Source organism: Podarcis tiliguerta (assembly GCF_965153285.1).
Source record: "Podarcis tiliguerta genome assembly, chromosome: 11".
Lineage (NCBI taxonomy): Eukaryota > Metazoa > Chordata > Lepidosauria > Squamata > Lacertidae > Podarcis > Podarcis tiliguerta.
Genome location: NC_139544.1, coordinates 62,392,619 through 62,408,777, shown reverse-complemented (window position 1 = coordinate 62,408,777; position 16,159 = coordinate 62,392,619). Strand labels below are relative to the sequence as shown.

Sequence of the window (16,159 nt, the reverse complement as noted above, 5' to 3'; positions counted from 1 at the left end):
ATCTTATTTGGTATTTCGGTATTTATAACGGAACTTATTTATTCTAATAGGAGTTCTGGTTTTTCAATATGATTTTGCAAATATCCTTTAAACACCTTCCGGTCCTTGTCTATCTTCTCTTTTGAGATCCTTCCCATTTCTTCCATTGTTTTGGATATATTGTAATACTCCAGTAATTTGGCAAGCCACTCTGTTTTTGTAAGTATTATACCAATTTTCCAATTTTTTGCAATCAATAGCCTTGCGGCTACTGTTGCGGATAAATATAATGTCTCATCCTCTTCCTTTAGACTTCCTGGTACTATTCCCAATAGAATAGAAGGTTTTCAGAAGGCCTACCGAATCTTCATGAACATAAGAAGGTGAGAAGAGCCTGCTGAATCCACTCAGTGGCCTGTAGGATCCTTCCACCTCTTCTAGCAGTGATCAACCAGCCGCCTGTGCACAGTCCACAAGCAGGATTCTAGCACAAGAGTAGCCCTCTGCCTTCCTGTAGTTTCCACTAAATTACATCCCCGTCTAGCTGCTCTTCTCTCACACCCTTGTCCCCCACCGCACAGCAGGGCAAGTGCCAACCTGGGGGAGAGTGTGATATGAATTTTGAGGTCTTAGATATATGTTAAATGTTCCAACCAAGCACGTACATAGATCAGCACAGGAAGTCCGACCTGGAACCATTTTGATTCCCAAACTGACCAAATGTTTTCTCTGCAAGGTCAAAGGAAAATGGAAAAGGCTCCCCATTGTCGTTTCCTTCACAAATCCTGTCTTAACAGCACATTTAAGATATGAATAGGGTGTGAGTCTGACCTGGCTCAGGAACTAGGTATTTATCATTACAAAAGACTGGCCAGGCTCCCCAGGCAATCCAATCAAGTGACCATTAAACAGGTAACCTGGCAGACAGGAGGTAAACAACGCTCTCAGATTTCTGCTGTAGACCACCCTTTCTGTGATGTAGGTATGATGTATCTGAGGGGGTGGTCTTGAGCTACACCACTTCTGTGATGTATGTATGATGTTTCTGAGGGTTGTCTTGGACTCCAGGGAGGGAATTTAAAATATCTATATAAGGGCAGGCACACCTTTGTTTGGGGTTCCTCCGTCCTCCTGCGTGTGGTGAGCGGGGGACCCTGTTGCAACAGATCAATAAAGATCAGGCTTACTAGCCGCTCTGCTTCTCAATATTCTCTGCTTGGCCTCTGTTATTTTCTCCTACCAATAGGGAAGCTACATAAGGACTCTATATGGGCTCTTGGATACCCCATAAGGGGGGAAAAGGGCAGATTTTGTTCACAGCAAGAGACTAGAGAAAGCATGTTGGGGGAAAGTGTTAAATTCCTCCCCTTAACAGCTTTTAACTTTTAAAAAGATAATAGAATCGTAGAGTTGGAAGGAACCCAAAGGGCGTCTATTCCAACAAGGCAGGAAAATAAAAATTATCAGCCATGTAGGGGTGTGTGCGTGTCTGAGCATGAATGTCCCACCTCCCCTGCCTCAGCCGGGTGTTTTTCCTCTCCTTCCTGGCACATCTGCCCTCAGGGTGGGCTCTGTCAGTGTTACGGCAAAGCAAAGCCTCACTCTGATCACCACCGATCCCTTGCACATTGTGAAGCTGGCACAAGGAGCTTATTCCAAGTGGCAACGGCCCCGAAAGCAAGGGGAAAGTACCTTATAGTTGTGCAATATGCTGTGGTTTGAGTGCCTGAAAAACAGAAAACTTTGCCAAACTAGGAGTACTTCTTTGAGGGAAGGTGCCTAGCGAGTGCCACAGGGCACCTGTGTTTCCTGAAACGGGTTCAGTGGGCCACCACTTCCATACCCTAGGAGGGACGTGGGTGGGGCTGTGGTCTAAACCACTGAGCCTCTTAGGCTTGCTGATCAGAAGGTTGGCGGTTCAAATCCCTGCAACGGAGTGAGCTCCCATTGCTCTGTCCCAGCTCCTGCCAACCAAGCAGTTTGAAAGCACACCAGTGCAAGTAGATAAACAGGTACCACTGTGGAAGGGAGGTAAATGGCGTTTCTGCGCACTTCTGGTTTCTGTCACAGTGTTCCGTTGCACCAGAAGCACCACATAACCCGGAAAGCCGTCTGTGAACAAATGCCGGCTCCCTTGGCCTGAAAGCGAGATGAGCATCGCAACCCCATAGTTGCCTTTGACTGGACCATCCAGGGGTCCTTTACCTGTTGTTTTTTTTTTACCATACCCTCCAAGTGCCCCTATTTTCCTGGGGCAGCCCACAATTATGAAAGCCATCTCAGCTTCTGATTTGATTCTGAAATGGCCCTATTTCCTCCACCGGTGCTGCTGCGGACGAGATCAGGCAGGAGGGTGAGCCGGCCCTTGTTCTGAGCATTGCAATTGGTGGCTGTGGTGTCTGCAAGAGAAGAGCCTGTTTCTTCTCAATAGCCTCTCCATGGCTGCTGCTGCTGCTGGCCTCTTCCCTTGGGCAACTCATAGCAGCTGCCAGAGAGCGGGAGAGGAGGAGAGGCTGCTGCCGAGGCCCAGCCCCATGTGTTGCCCCAGCCCTGAGGGGCAGGCATTCAGAAGCATTGCTGCCTCCAGCTGGGGAGACAGAGCCACTATTGCCTTTGATAGGCCTCCTCTTCTCCATGAATCCATCTAATCCTCTTTTCAACCCAACTAGGTTGGTGGCCATCTTTGCTCCCTGCAGCAGTGAGTTCCGTAGTTTAACTATGCATGAAGAAGGACTTTATTTTATCTGTCCTTAATATTCCAACGCTCAGCTTCATTGTATGTCTAAGAGGACTGCATAAAAACAGGATGCCTTCTCATAAAAACATTGCCAAATTTATATATATATATATATATATGCAGGTTTTGGTGTCCTCGGGTGTCTTCCCGTGTAAAAGTTGGGGTGTCTAGGCGACGTTTCGACGAGGTCTCACTCGTCATCTTCAGGCTGGTGCTTTCGGCTTCTTGTTACTGGAACAGAGCAGGATCTCAGTGTTTGAGTTCCTATAAATACTGTTGAGGAGGTGTGGTGTATAGCCTCCAATGTTCTGGGCAGAGAGGAGGTTCCCAGGCTAGTGTGCCTTTTCTTCTTTTGTTCCTTAATTACTTGAGGGATATCTTGAGTGATTTCTTGAGTGATTTCCTGAATCCCACTTAGGTGGGTCATTAGGTGTGGATTAGTTGCTAAAGCCTTCGTGTCTTGAACTCTTGAACTTTGTGAAGAGTTTTTCTGAGAAGATGGCTGTACTGCACTTGGTTGTGCTCTGGCTTGGCTTCGTGTATAGGGGCGAGCTGTGGTTTTGTGGCCTGTGCCAGCCAGATCTGTGTAGGGATTGCAGGGGGGTGCAGCATCCGGAGGTGCCACCCTGGTTTGGCTACTGGATGGTGTCTGTAATTTATCTGTGGAGAGGGTCTGGGTTTGGGTCTGGTGTGGTTGATTGGTGATGGCGTTCTGTGTGCCTCTGGATCTGGTGTCAGATTTTGTGGGGAGGGCTAATTTCCAGATGTCTGGCAAGCGGGATGTGTCGTCACGCTTGTTCATGTTGTGAGGGTGTTTCTCTATCTCGATGGCTTCCATGATTATTCTCTTGTGGTGATGTTCCATGTTAAAGAGCAATTTGGAATCTGCAAAATTAATTTCGTGTCCTGTTTCTTTCATGTGTTGGAAAAGAGAGGAAGTTTTTTCTTCTTTTTTGACGGCATTCTTGTGTTCTGCGATCCGTGCATTTATTCGTCTGTTTGTTTGTCCAATGTACGTGGCTGGGCAGACTTTGCAGGGTATTTCATAGACCCCTTGGTTTTCCAACTGAATTTTATCCTTGGGGTTTCTGAGGATATTGGCTATTTTTTGGTTGGTGCAAAAGGCTGTTTTGATATTGTGTTTATGGAGGATTTTGCTAATTTTATCTGTAGTGCCCTTGATATAAGGAAGGAGGGCTATGCCATTGTTTTCTTCTGTGTCTTGGTTTTTGGGGGGTGTTTCTTTTTGGATTAGCTTCGTAACCCTGTTTTGCTGGTATCCATTGGCAATTAACACATTTGAGAGATTCTGTAACTCAGTTGTCAAGTGGTCTTCGTCAGCCAGGCGTTTGGTTCTGGAGATGAGAGTCTTGGCTACGGAGTTTATTTGTGCAGGGTGGTGGTGTGATTGTGCATGTAAGTAGCGGTTGGTGTGTGTTTTTTTCCGGTAGATAGTGTGTCCTAGGGAGCCATCAGGTTTTTTGTAGATTAGGACGTCAAGGAAGGGAAGTTGGTTGTTGGCTTCTATTTCCATAGTGAATTGTATTTTGGGGTGTAGGCTGTTGAGATGTGTGAGGAAGCTATCCAGTTTTTCCTTCCCGTGTGGCCAAATTACAAAGGTGTCGTCAACATATCTGAGCCAAAGTTTGGGTTTGTGTTCTGACTTGTCTAAAGCATTGGTTTCAAAGTGTTCCATGTACAGGTTAGCGATGACCGGTGAGAGGGGTGATCCCATAGGTGCTCCTTCTATCTGTTTGTATCTTTGTCCATTGTGGATGAAGTACGTGTTGGTTAGGCAGTTGGTTAGCCAAGACTCTCATCTCCAGAACCAAACGCCTGGCTGACGAAGACCACTTGACAACTGAGTTACAGAATCTCTCAAATGTGTTAATTGCCAATGGATACCAGCAAAACAGGGTTACGAAGCTAATCCAAAAAGAAACACCCCCCAAAAACCAAGACACAGAAGAAAACAATGGCATAGCCCTCCTTCCTTATATCAAGGGCACTACAGATAAAATTAGCAAAATCCTCCATAAACACAATATCAAAACAGCCTTTTGCACCAACCAAAAAATAGCCAATATCCTCAGAAACCCCAAGGATAAAATTCAGTTGGAAAACCAAGGGGTCTATGAAATACCCTGCAAAGTCTGCCCAGCCACGTACATTGGACAAACAAACAGACGAATAAATGCACGGATCGCAGAACACAAGAATGCCGTCAAAAAAGAAGAAAAAACTTCCTCTCTTTTCCAACACATGAAAGAAACAGGACACGAAATTAATTTTGCAGATTCCAAATTGCTCTTTAACATGGAACATCACCACAAGAGAATAATCATGGAAGCCATCGAGATAGAGAAACACCCTCACAACATGAACAAGCGTGACGACACATCCCGCTTGCCAGACATCTGGAAATTAGCCCTCCCCACAAAATCTGACACCAGATCCAGAGGCACACAGAACGCCATCACCAATCAACCACACCAGACCCAAACCCAGACCCTCTCCACAGATAAATTACAGACACCATCCAGTAGCCAAACCAGGGTGGCACCTCCGGATGCTGCACCCCCCTGCAATCCCTACACAGATCTGGCTGGCACAGGCCACAAAACCACAGCTCGCCCCTATACACGAAGCCAAGCCAGAGCACAACCAAGTGCAGTACAGCCATCTTCTCAGAAAAACTCTTCACAAAGTTCAAGAGTTCAAGACACGAAGGCTTTAGCAACTAATCCACACCTAATGACCCACCTAAGTGGGATTCAGGAAATCACTCAAGAAATCACTCAAGATATCCCTCAAGTAATTAAGGAACAAAAGAAGAAAAGGCACACTAGCCTGGGAACCTCCTCTCTGCCCAGAACATTGGAGGCTATACACCACACCTCCTCAACAGTATTTATAGGAACTCAAACACTGAGATCCTGCTCTGTTCCAGTAACAAGAAGCCGAAAGCACCAGCCTGAAGATGACGAGTGAGACCTCGTCGAAACGTCGCCTAGACACCCCAACTTTTACACGGGAAGACACCCGAGGACACCAAAACCTGCATTCCTGTACCCGTGAAAATCTACGAAAGCATATATATATATATATATATATATATATATATATTCCATTTAATATTATACATTCACATCATCTTTATCTACTATACCGCCTTGGCTCTTAGAGCCTGTCGATTTCCTTCCCTCCTGCCTCATGGCTTTCAAAATTAACTTTTCTGTCACTGCATTTTCTCCATTTTCCCATTCTAATTACACTCATTACAAAATGGCTCAAAATTTAAATAAATATAGAAAGGTAGAAAATTTCTCTTCTGGCAACCCTGCTAGTGATGCTAATTGCTTACAATAATCTTTCGGATATCGTATAAATTTACTCCAGTCCTTTTGGAATACTTGATCATGCTGGTTTTGGATTTTTCCCATCAGCTTTGCCAGTTCTGCAAAGTCCATCATCTTCACCTGCCACTCTTCTTTCGTTGGTACTTCTTGCTGTTTCCATTTGGGGGCTAAAGTAATTCTTGCCACAGTTGCTGCACACATAAACAGTCTTTTATCTTCTCTTGGTATCTCTTCACCCACTATCCCCAATAAAAAGGCTTCTGGGTATTTTTAACAAAAGTATTTTTTAGAGAAGAACTCATGAGTTCTGGAAATGTAAAGAAAGGGAAGGTATCTTTTACCACATGTGGTGGACTTGTAAAGAGATAATGGCTTTTTGGGAAATGGTATATAATGAGCTAAAGGAAATGTTTAAAAAAGGAAATGCTGCTGAATTTTCATGCAGACTTTTTTAAACCCACAAATTGATGGGGAAATGAGTAGGAGACTTAAGACAGGGAAAATGAGAAATGGATAGAAACCGAAAGCAGCATGAAGAAGAAGAAGAAGAAGAAGAAGAAGAAGAAGAAGAAGAGGAGGAGGAGGAGGAGGAGGAGGAGGAGGAGGAGGAGGAAGGGAGAAATCAAGAGGTGTATCTGAGTCTGCCTTGCCAGGCTAGGCTTCCAAGGACACGTCTGCATGGGAACAACAGCCACACCTGTGGCAGCTGATAAGCTGACCTTTGTGTCTGCGGCCTGCAGCGTCACGCGAAGCAACAGCCGCCCCCTTGCCGGTCTGAATTTCTCTCGGGGCTTTCCAGCGGGGAAAGCCCGTGTCCTTATTTCGAAGGTGAGGAGACAGTTTCCCAGTGGAGCTGGTAGATTCCCACCCCACACCTGCCCCACTGTTTATTTGGGGTAAAGGCAGCCAGGAGGTTAGAATGGCAGGAGCAAACACCTTCCGCCAGGCTTTGCCAACGGAGTAAAGCATGCCAGGGAAGAGAGACCCCAGGCCTTGCCAGGAAGTCGCAGCTTGGAGGGTACCTGCAAACTGGTACCCACATCCCATTCCTCCCATCTTATCCGCATAACCTAGCAATTCCAAAATATAGACGTGCTTTTGCCCTCGCAAGATTGAATGTACTGGCCTCGGCTGTACTTGAGGGATGATTCCAACAGTTGCCACACGAAAAACGCTTCTGTCCCTGTGGAGATGGCAGTCCTGAATCAATGGTGCAAGCCCTTCTGGCCTGCTCTTTTTATAAAGACTTGAGGAATGAGATTATCACCCCTCTTTTATTGTCCATTCCAGGTCGCCCAGCCACTGCTACAGTGTCTTTACTCTTGGCAGATCAAGATGAGCAGATGACAACAAAGGTTGCAAGGCTTTTAGCTGGGGCAATCAGAATAAGGTCCACTATTTGACTGTTGATTCAGGACCCTCAAGTGTGTTTTATAGAATTGACTTTTTAATTTCTGTTCTTTGTATATCACATTGTTCTTTTGTTGCTATGGCTGATGGCTGAAGCAAATAAAGATTAATTCATTTGTTCCCATTCCTTCCCTCCTCTCCACCACCACCTGGCCTCAAAATAGGCATAGACAAATCAGAATAAGCATTGGAAAGAACTTTCTGGTGGTGAGAGCTGTTTTGACAGTGGAAGGGACCAGCTCAGAAGGGGGTGGAAGCTCCTTCCTTGGAGGTTTCTCAGCAGAGGTTGGAGGGCCAGCCATCAGGCATTCTTGAGTTGAGATTCCTGCATTGCAGGGGGTGGACCAGATGCCCTTTGGTGGCCCCGATGCCCCTTGGTGGTCCCTACTGACTCTACAATACGATTCTATTGAATTCATGGAGGAAAAGTCTACCAGCCACAATGGCAAGTGTTATAAGAAAAACTGGCCCCAAGCCATTTCTCCCCAGCTGATCCATGCAGTTCAGGTGAAGAAGGGGATTATCATCATCGCCCCCTGGGTGACTGGGGAGAGGCAACTGGCCTCACCACTGGCCTTCAGCCCCTGCCACCTCCCAGGCATGACTTTTAAAAATATGTGTGCTGACAAGCGTGCAAATTCTACCTCTGGGCTGGTACAGAAGGGTTCGAAATTGGGCAAGGATATTTATCCCTTCTCAGAGCTTAAAGAACTGCAGGCTGCTGAAACTGTGACACACTTCTGACTCTCTGTTCTCGCTGCACTTAAGCTCTTCTATCCTGCAATCTTGTATTTCAATTGTTAAAAGCCGACAGGCCTGGGCAGGGCTGCTTCCAAGAAACAGATTCTGCTCAAATGCTGCCGAAATCCCCCCCCCCCCTTGCTCCCAAGATGGGCAAAGCCCCTGCCTGACAATCTCTTAATCCTTCTAATGGGTTAAGGAAGATCTTAGGAGATCCCACTCGGGGAAGTGAAGAAAGCACTGCTACTTCTGTCTGAATAATCGAAACCAGAAGCAGGAATGAAAAGGAGGCAGCCAGCTGCTGCTTTCTGTGGGTGCTTTCATGATATTCAAGGGCTTTTGAATTGCTGCGTTGGCAAGATGGAAGCACGGTTTGTAAGAACCTGGAAGTTTGTTTTTATTGCAAGAAACATGACTTTGCAAGAAATCGTACAGGCTCTTGTTTGTGGCATGGGAATGACAACTACAGTGGTACCTCGGGTTACATACGATTCAGGTTACAGACTCCGCTAACCCAGAAATAGTACCTCGGGTTAAGAACTTTGCTTCAGGATGAGAACAGAAATTGCGCAGCTGCAGCGGGAGGCCCCATTAGCTAAAGTGGTGCTTCAGGTTAAGAACAATTTCAGGTTAAGAACGGACCTCCAGAACGAATTAAGTTCTTAACCCGAGGTACCACTGTATAGAGTTGGAAGGGACCCCAAGAGTCATCTAGTCCAGCCCCCAGCAATGGGGGAAGCACAATGAAGGAATCCCAGACAGATGACTGTCCAACCTCTTTTTAAGTACAGCTGGTGATGTGATGATGACTATCAAAACTGAGAGCCCTGTTGAAAACACACAGGCCTCTTTTAAGCTGGGCCAGGAGTTGGATGAAATCATGACAGCTAATGGGAAAACCAGCAGACCTTGCTTCTCAGTTAGTCACAGCTTTGGATCTGGCACAGAACAAGCCGGTGTCTGTGTGTGATCAGCTTCCAGCTGTGCTCACAGATACCACCCTGGTTATTGTTCTTTTACGTAGCAGCTAGGTGAGGGGGGAGGGAAAGGAAAGCTACACCCATTCTCCTGGGGGCCCCCCATCACTTAGCTGTAGCTCCCGCAACCTGGTTCATCCTTTTGGGATGGTGATGAGGACACTTAAGTGGCCGGCTAAAGTCATGCTTTTACAAAGGAACTTGTTGGACCAGCAAACTCCTCTGTTAGATTCCATCACTCACTGGGTACAGGACCCCAAGAATTGGAAGGGACTCAGGGCATCAGCTAGACTGGCCCCCTCCATACCCACAACATCATACGCACGCACACACACAAAATAATAATTTGGAGGAAGGCGGACCAGGCTGCTGCTGCTTTTCGTAACTGTACTTCTGTGATTTGTTCTTGTGCCCTTTTAGTGGATTGTGTTTTGTATGGATTGAATTCTGTTGTAAACAAAATCTCTGCCCTTCTCCCTTATGGGGTACCCAAGGGCCCATATAGAGTCCTTACGTAGATTCCCTATTGGTAGGAGAAAATAACAGAGGCCAACCAGAGAATATTGAGAAGCAAAGCAGCTAGTAAGCCTGATCTTTATTGATCTGCTGCAACAGGGTGCTCCCCTCACACGCAGGAAAGGAGGAAGAAGCCAGAACAATGGTGTGCAGATCAAGACCACCCCCAGAAACATCATACCTACATCACAGAAGGGGTGTGGCTCAAGACCACCACCCCAGATACATCATACCTACATCACAGAAAAGGCGGTCTAAAACAGAAATTTGAATGCTGTTTTTCTCCTGTCTAGCAGGTTACTTGATTGGATACCCTGGGGAGCCTGGCCAGTCTTTTGTAATGATAAATACTTAGTAATGATAAATACTTAGTAATGATAAATACTTAGTTCCTGGGCCAGGTCACGGGCTCACACCCTATTCATACACAGATATACCCTTAAGACAGGATTTGTGAAGGAAAAGACAATGGGGAGGCTTTTCCATTTTCCTTCGACCTTGCAGAGAAAACATTTGGTCAGTTTGGGAATAAAAAATGGTTCCAGGTTGGTCTTCCTGTGCTGATCTATATACGTGCTCGGTTGGTACACTTATGAACATTTAACATACAGTATATCTAAGACCTCAAAATTCCTATCACAATGCCTTCTTCCTTCCTTGCCTGTCTTGTGAACTGCCCTCTGGCCTGTGCAAAATCATGATAAACTGCACATTTTGTTAGGAAACTGGGAAGCTGCCTTATACTGACTCAAACCGCAGGCCCACCTTGCTCAGTGTTGTCTACCCAGACTGACAGCAATGGCTCTGCAGGATTTTAGGCAGGATTCTCTCCCAACTATCCCTGGAGAGGATGCCACGAATTGAACCCGGCACCTTTTGCATGCTGGACAGATGCTCCACCTCTGAGCTGTGGCCCTTCCCAAAGGAGAAAGGATACCATGCTGGCCGATAGTGGATTTGCCTCTGTGGACACGGCTTGTTCCTAAGCACAGGCTAAAACAGTGCCAGGGCAGCAGGAATGCAGGTGAGAGATGCCAGGCAGCCCCGCTCAGACTGTTAACCAGAGGCGTGGAGCTGCTGTCAGCAAAACAGTGGAAACTCCCGCAGAGCCTGGCTTCTGTTTACACGCTGCAGTGACCTCCCCACATCCTGGCTGGCTGCTTGGCCTGAGATGGCCCTTGTAGGAAATGGGGAAATTGCTGCTACTGGGCTTTGGTAGTAAGAGAGTCTTCTGCATTTGGGAAGCCCAGAGGTCAAGGCCCTTCTGGTCCTTGAGCTTTCAAGAGGCTCCATCTTCAAGGGATGAGCAATGGAAAAAACACTTGGCCTTGGGGGCTTACAACATCCATCAAAACGGGACAGGTTGGGAGGGAGCCAAGGAACAGATGTGGGGAAGTACAAAAAAGGATGAAGTCAGGGAGGGATGTGCTTTTGGCACTGCAAGGGAAGTTGGGTGAAAGCACCAAGATTATGTTGAACATAATCCTGTTCCGGAAGACAGTTCCACTTCCTGAACGTTCGACAACCAAGGCGCAATTACGGTTGGCAAAATCCATTGGAAAAAGCGCCATTTGACTTCCGAAGCGTTCGACAACCGAGGCTCTACTGTACAGTTGTACCTCTGTTTACAAACTTACTTTGTTCCGGAAGTCTGTTCTTACACCGAAAGCATTCTTAAACCTAGGAGCTCTTTCCCCAATGAGGCCTCCTGCCGCCGGTACCCTTCCACCAGTTGCCATCTGTTCGTCTTCCGGGGCAAAGTTTGCTAGCCGGAACACCTACCTGTGGTTTTGCGGAGTGCCTTGCCTGAATCGTTCATTAACAGGACTCCTCTTAGACCGAGGTACCCCTGTACTTGTATGACAGCCATCATCAAATACCTGAAGGTCTGTCACACGGACAACGGTGCAAGCTTGTTTCCTGCTGCTCCAGAAGTCAGGATCTGAACCAATGGATCAACAGTGTGACGTATCAGCAAAAAAAAGCTAATGCTATCCTAGGCTGCATCAACAGAAGTCTAGTTTCCAGATCAAGGGAAGTAAGAGGGCCACTCTATTCTGTCTTGGCACGCAGAACCAGACATAAGAGTCTTGGGCAGCTCTGGGTGCCAGTTAAAGAAGGATATTGACAAGCTGGAATGAGTGAGCAAGATGATCATGGATCTCGAAACCAAGCCTTAGGAGGAACAGCTGAGGGAGCTGGGGATGCTTAACCTGGGAAAGAGGACACTGAGAGGAGATCATAGAATCATAGAATTGCAGAGATGGAAGGGACCTTGGGGTCATCTAGTCCAATCCTCTGCAAAGCTCGCTCCACATTCCGTGCAGTGCCATCTTGAAATATCTGATGGGCTGTCATGTGGAAGATGTGGGATGTGACACATAAGTAGCAGTCAAGTACAACATTCCTTGTTTTCCTAGAGTGGACATGCGGGGGAATGTTTGGTCCAGCCAGTCAAAAACTTCCTGTTTCCTCCTGGCTGGGACATCCTTCCTTTGCATGTGACTAGAGGTGGGTGTGACCTAACCTGTCCAGGTAACAAAAGGACAAGGCACGCAGCACTCTCCCTCTTTGACTTCCTCCATCGTTGGAGCAGCTTTTTAGCTCGAGATGCTTTGTTGGCTCTCAGCCAACAGAGGACACTGGGATTATCTCCATATGGGATAGGTCCACATGTATATACTTTGTAACTAAGTCTGCCTTCAGGGATTCAACCGTGAACTGAATGTGAGTAAACTTCTTGTATATACTTTACACAAGATTGCGGTATGTTTATTCTTTAAAGAGGGATATAAGGGAACTTACCAGGAACCTAATAGTGAGAGGCTTACACAAGCCTTCAACCAGCTACCCCCTGTGATTTTAAAAAGGGAATGTGAAACTCTGCCAAGTAAAGGAACTTGCTAGCCCAAGTTAGGAAGGATGTTAATAAACAATATATCCTCTCCTGCCTCCCTGAACATTCCCACAGAAGATGGAGCAAGTTTGCTTTCTACTTCTTCCCATGTCTTCGGAGTTTTCCCTTTCTGTTGTATTTCATTTAAGAGTTTTTTAAATGGAAGTGCTAAAACTTCTTCCATTTTCTTATAGTGTAGAATGGGAAGTCCATCTGGTCCTAATTTAGAATTTATTATTATCTCCATTGTTGTGATTGGTGCATTTAATTGTAGTAACTTTTCTTATGATATTTTTGGAATCTCCTTCCCTTCTAGATACGATGTCTTCTCCTGATCATTCTCTTTTCCCGCCTTGTATAATTTACTAAAATATTCTAGAAAACAGTTCACCATTTCATCTTGTTTGCCCAGAACTTGATCATCTTGGACAAGTTTGTCGATTTGTTTTTCTTTTTGTTTCTTTTTTAACACTTTTAAATTATGAAATTGAGAAGAAAATCAAATGGATGAAACAAACAAACAAAAAATTGAATTAGGGAACAGACCAGGAAAATTACTTGCTTGGCAGTTAGAAAAGGAGCAAGTTTGCTTTCTGTTGCTCCAAAGAGTAGAACCCAACTCCCCAATGGATTCAAATGACGTGAAAGGAGATTCCGACAAAACATCAGGTAGAACTGAGAAAGATGGCGTCTGCCACCTGAGGAGGACTTTTGGATGGATTCGGCATAAATAACAGCGTGTGAGGGTTTATTGCAAACAAAAGACTTACCAGCTTTAAAAAAAGGGAGAGCCATACAAAGTTCACACAGAAGCATAACAATGCTTACTTTAACTCGCCTGTGGAAACGACTCAGAGGCTATTAAGAAGAAAAAGGATAACAACAAGAAGATTGAAAGATGGGACTGGTGAATACTAAAAGCAGCAGAAATATGAGATGATCGGACCCTACTGAACTCGAAGCATGGGAAGCCCCAACAAAAATTTATAATTTGGCAAAATATTTGGACTTTATGATATGTATTGGTATAATTTGGAATGATTAATGTGATATGATTGGATTGTTAAAATGGAAAACTTAATAAAAATTATTATAAAAAAACAAAGCAAAACAGGCAGAACTTCCTGAGAGTAAGAACCATTCAACAGTGGAACGGACTCCCATGGAAGGTGGTGGACTCTCTTCCCCTGGAGGTTTTGCGACTGAGGTTGGATGGACAGCTGTCAGGAATTCTTCAGGCCATTGGTCTGTCTAGCTGGAGATGCCATCAAAGATGGAACCTGGGATCTCCAGCGTGCAAGGCAGGTGCTCCAAGCTCCAGCCTGCTTCCCCAGTGCCAAGGGCTGAAGGTGACCACGTTGCAGGTTTCATGATGGACAGAGCGGGAGAGTTTTGCCGCCCTTCCCTCCTCCTGCTGCTCAGCTTCTACAGCTGCCGCCCAGCATTTTGGGACTCCACCAGGAGATGATCCATCTGCTTGTCAGAGGGGATATTGGATCCCTGTGGGAAGAAATAAACAGCACATGTTTGTCTGCACAAAGCCATTAAATCTGCAGCCATGTTTATCCAATAAGGTAGAAACGAAGGAAGCGCCAAACTCCAAAAGGGATTTGGAAGGATCCCAAGCCTTGCCGGCTTTGCACTAGAAATCCACCCAGAGCCTTGGATGGTCTGCTAGCTGCCTAGTAGTCCTTTTTGCAGGTGGAAACCCAGAGTGAAGGAATGTGAGAAGGAGGCTGGATCACAGCCAGCAGTTTTAACTTTTCAAAAGCCGTAAATTATTGTTTTTAATTTTGCTGGGCAATAGCTTCACTGTTCTATTATTATTATTATTATTATTATTATTATTATTATTATTATTATTATAGCATTGCTTGATGCAATGTCATCTCCCTGCAAAGAAATCAGAATGGATGCCATCCAATAGCCAGAAATTCCTCCTTGCTTTAAAGAGGAAGGCAAGCAAGCACGCATCCTGACTCCTGAATGGTGTCTCCTTCAAGGACTTCTTCCTGTCTTTTGGGGGCACCCTGCCATGAATCCAGCGGACTTTCCATGACCTTCCCTGCTGGGAAAGTGGGAAGAACGTTCTCCTGTGTGTGAGCAGCACACAGGAATGACTCCCACTCTCCCAGATAAGCCTTTCCCTATCCTATCTCTTGCTCATGGGTGCCTCTGGCAAGTTCTGCCTTCAGTTTCTGTTCTGGTTTCAGGACTTGTTTTCAAAAACATTTTCCTGAAAGGAGAAGGCCAGAACTTGTGACCCAGGCTGAGGCCACCAAGGGAGATTTCCAGAGCACAAGGGACTCCCTGGCTGGTTCCCAGAAGCAGCTGGTTGTAGGAAATGTTTACATTGGTGGTGAAAACCTCACAAGCAGCCGCTGCAGGCTGGAGAAATCGAAACTTGTCACTTTGCAGGTAGAGAACCAGCTCTTTGCTGAAGCGACCAGTTGGTCTGGTCTTGGAAACAGAGAACTGGGGCACAGAACTCAGTTGGCGGCTGTTGCGTGGCTTGGCTAAAACATGTATTTTAGGAAACGGAAAGCCAAATGATCAAGGGGATGGAGTGGAACATTGCTATGTACTGAGTTGAATAGGATCCAAAATGCAGCAGTCTGATTGGTCCTAGAACAATAGGATCCAGAATGCAGCAGTCTGATTGGTCCCAGAACAATAGGATCCAGAATGCAGCAGTCTGATTGGTCCGCAGGAGCCACCCAATCCAGCTCCAGGTGGAAGTGAATCCGCAACCTGATTGGCCTGCAGGTGAATCCCAGAATTAGCCAATCACGTGGGGCCCATTGTGTAAATAATGTATATAAGGCAGACATTCTGGGGGAACTTCCATTCCTCCTCAACACTATGAGCTGAATAAAGAGCATGAAGTCCATTCTCGACTCCGAGTATATTTCAAACATTTTTAGTTTAGAGAATAGGCAAGGAAGAGACAGCATGATAGAGGTTTATGGAATTATGCATGGCCTGGAGAAAGTGGAGAGAGAAAAGGTTTTCTCTCCCATAACTCTAGAACTCATGGACTTCCATTGCAGCTGAATGTTTGTAGATCCAGGTCAGAGAAAAGGAAGTTCTTCTTCATGCAGTGCAGAGTTCAACTGCGGAACTCCCTGCCACAGGAAGCAGGGATGGCTGCCAACCTAGATGCCTTCAAAAGAGGATTAGACAAATTCATGGAGGAGAGTTCACACGTGGATGGCTGGGTGTGCAGTGGGGTCTCAAAACTTGAAAAACCACCCCGGCTGTTTCTACGCCACTTTCCTTTCCTACTGCTGCCTGGGACATTTGCTCTTCTGCAACCAGCCGGCAGCAGGATTAAAATAGAATCTAATATATTATTTCTGCAAATCTCACCATGCTGGTTCCCCTGGGCAAAATCTTGCAAAGTGTTAGCTCTGATTTGACTCTTAAGTCGGCAAAGGTCCCTTGGCCCTTTAATTGTTTCCTGTTCCTTCCTGGACAGCAGCTGTTTAATTACTGGTTTCGTTTTTTAGGTATCATAGCAATCTGACCACCCGATCATCCGTTC

The 16,159-nt window shown here is 45.9% G+C and overlaps 1 long non-coding RNA gene across 1 annotated transcript in view; it reads left to right on the top strand.

The window, feature by feature from the left end:
* Positions 1-16,159, top strand: part of LOC310659622 — a 325,082-nt gene that overhangs the window by 12,241 nt on the left and 296,682 nt on the right. The gene's annotated exons all lie outside the window — the stretch shown is intronic.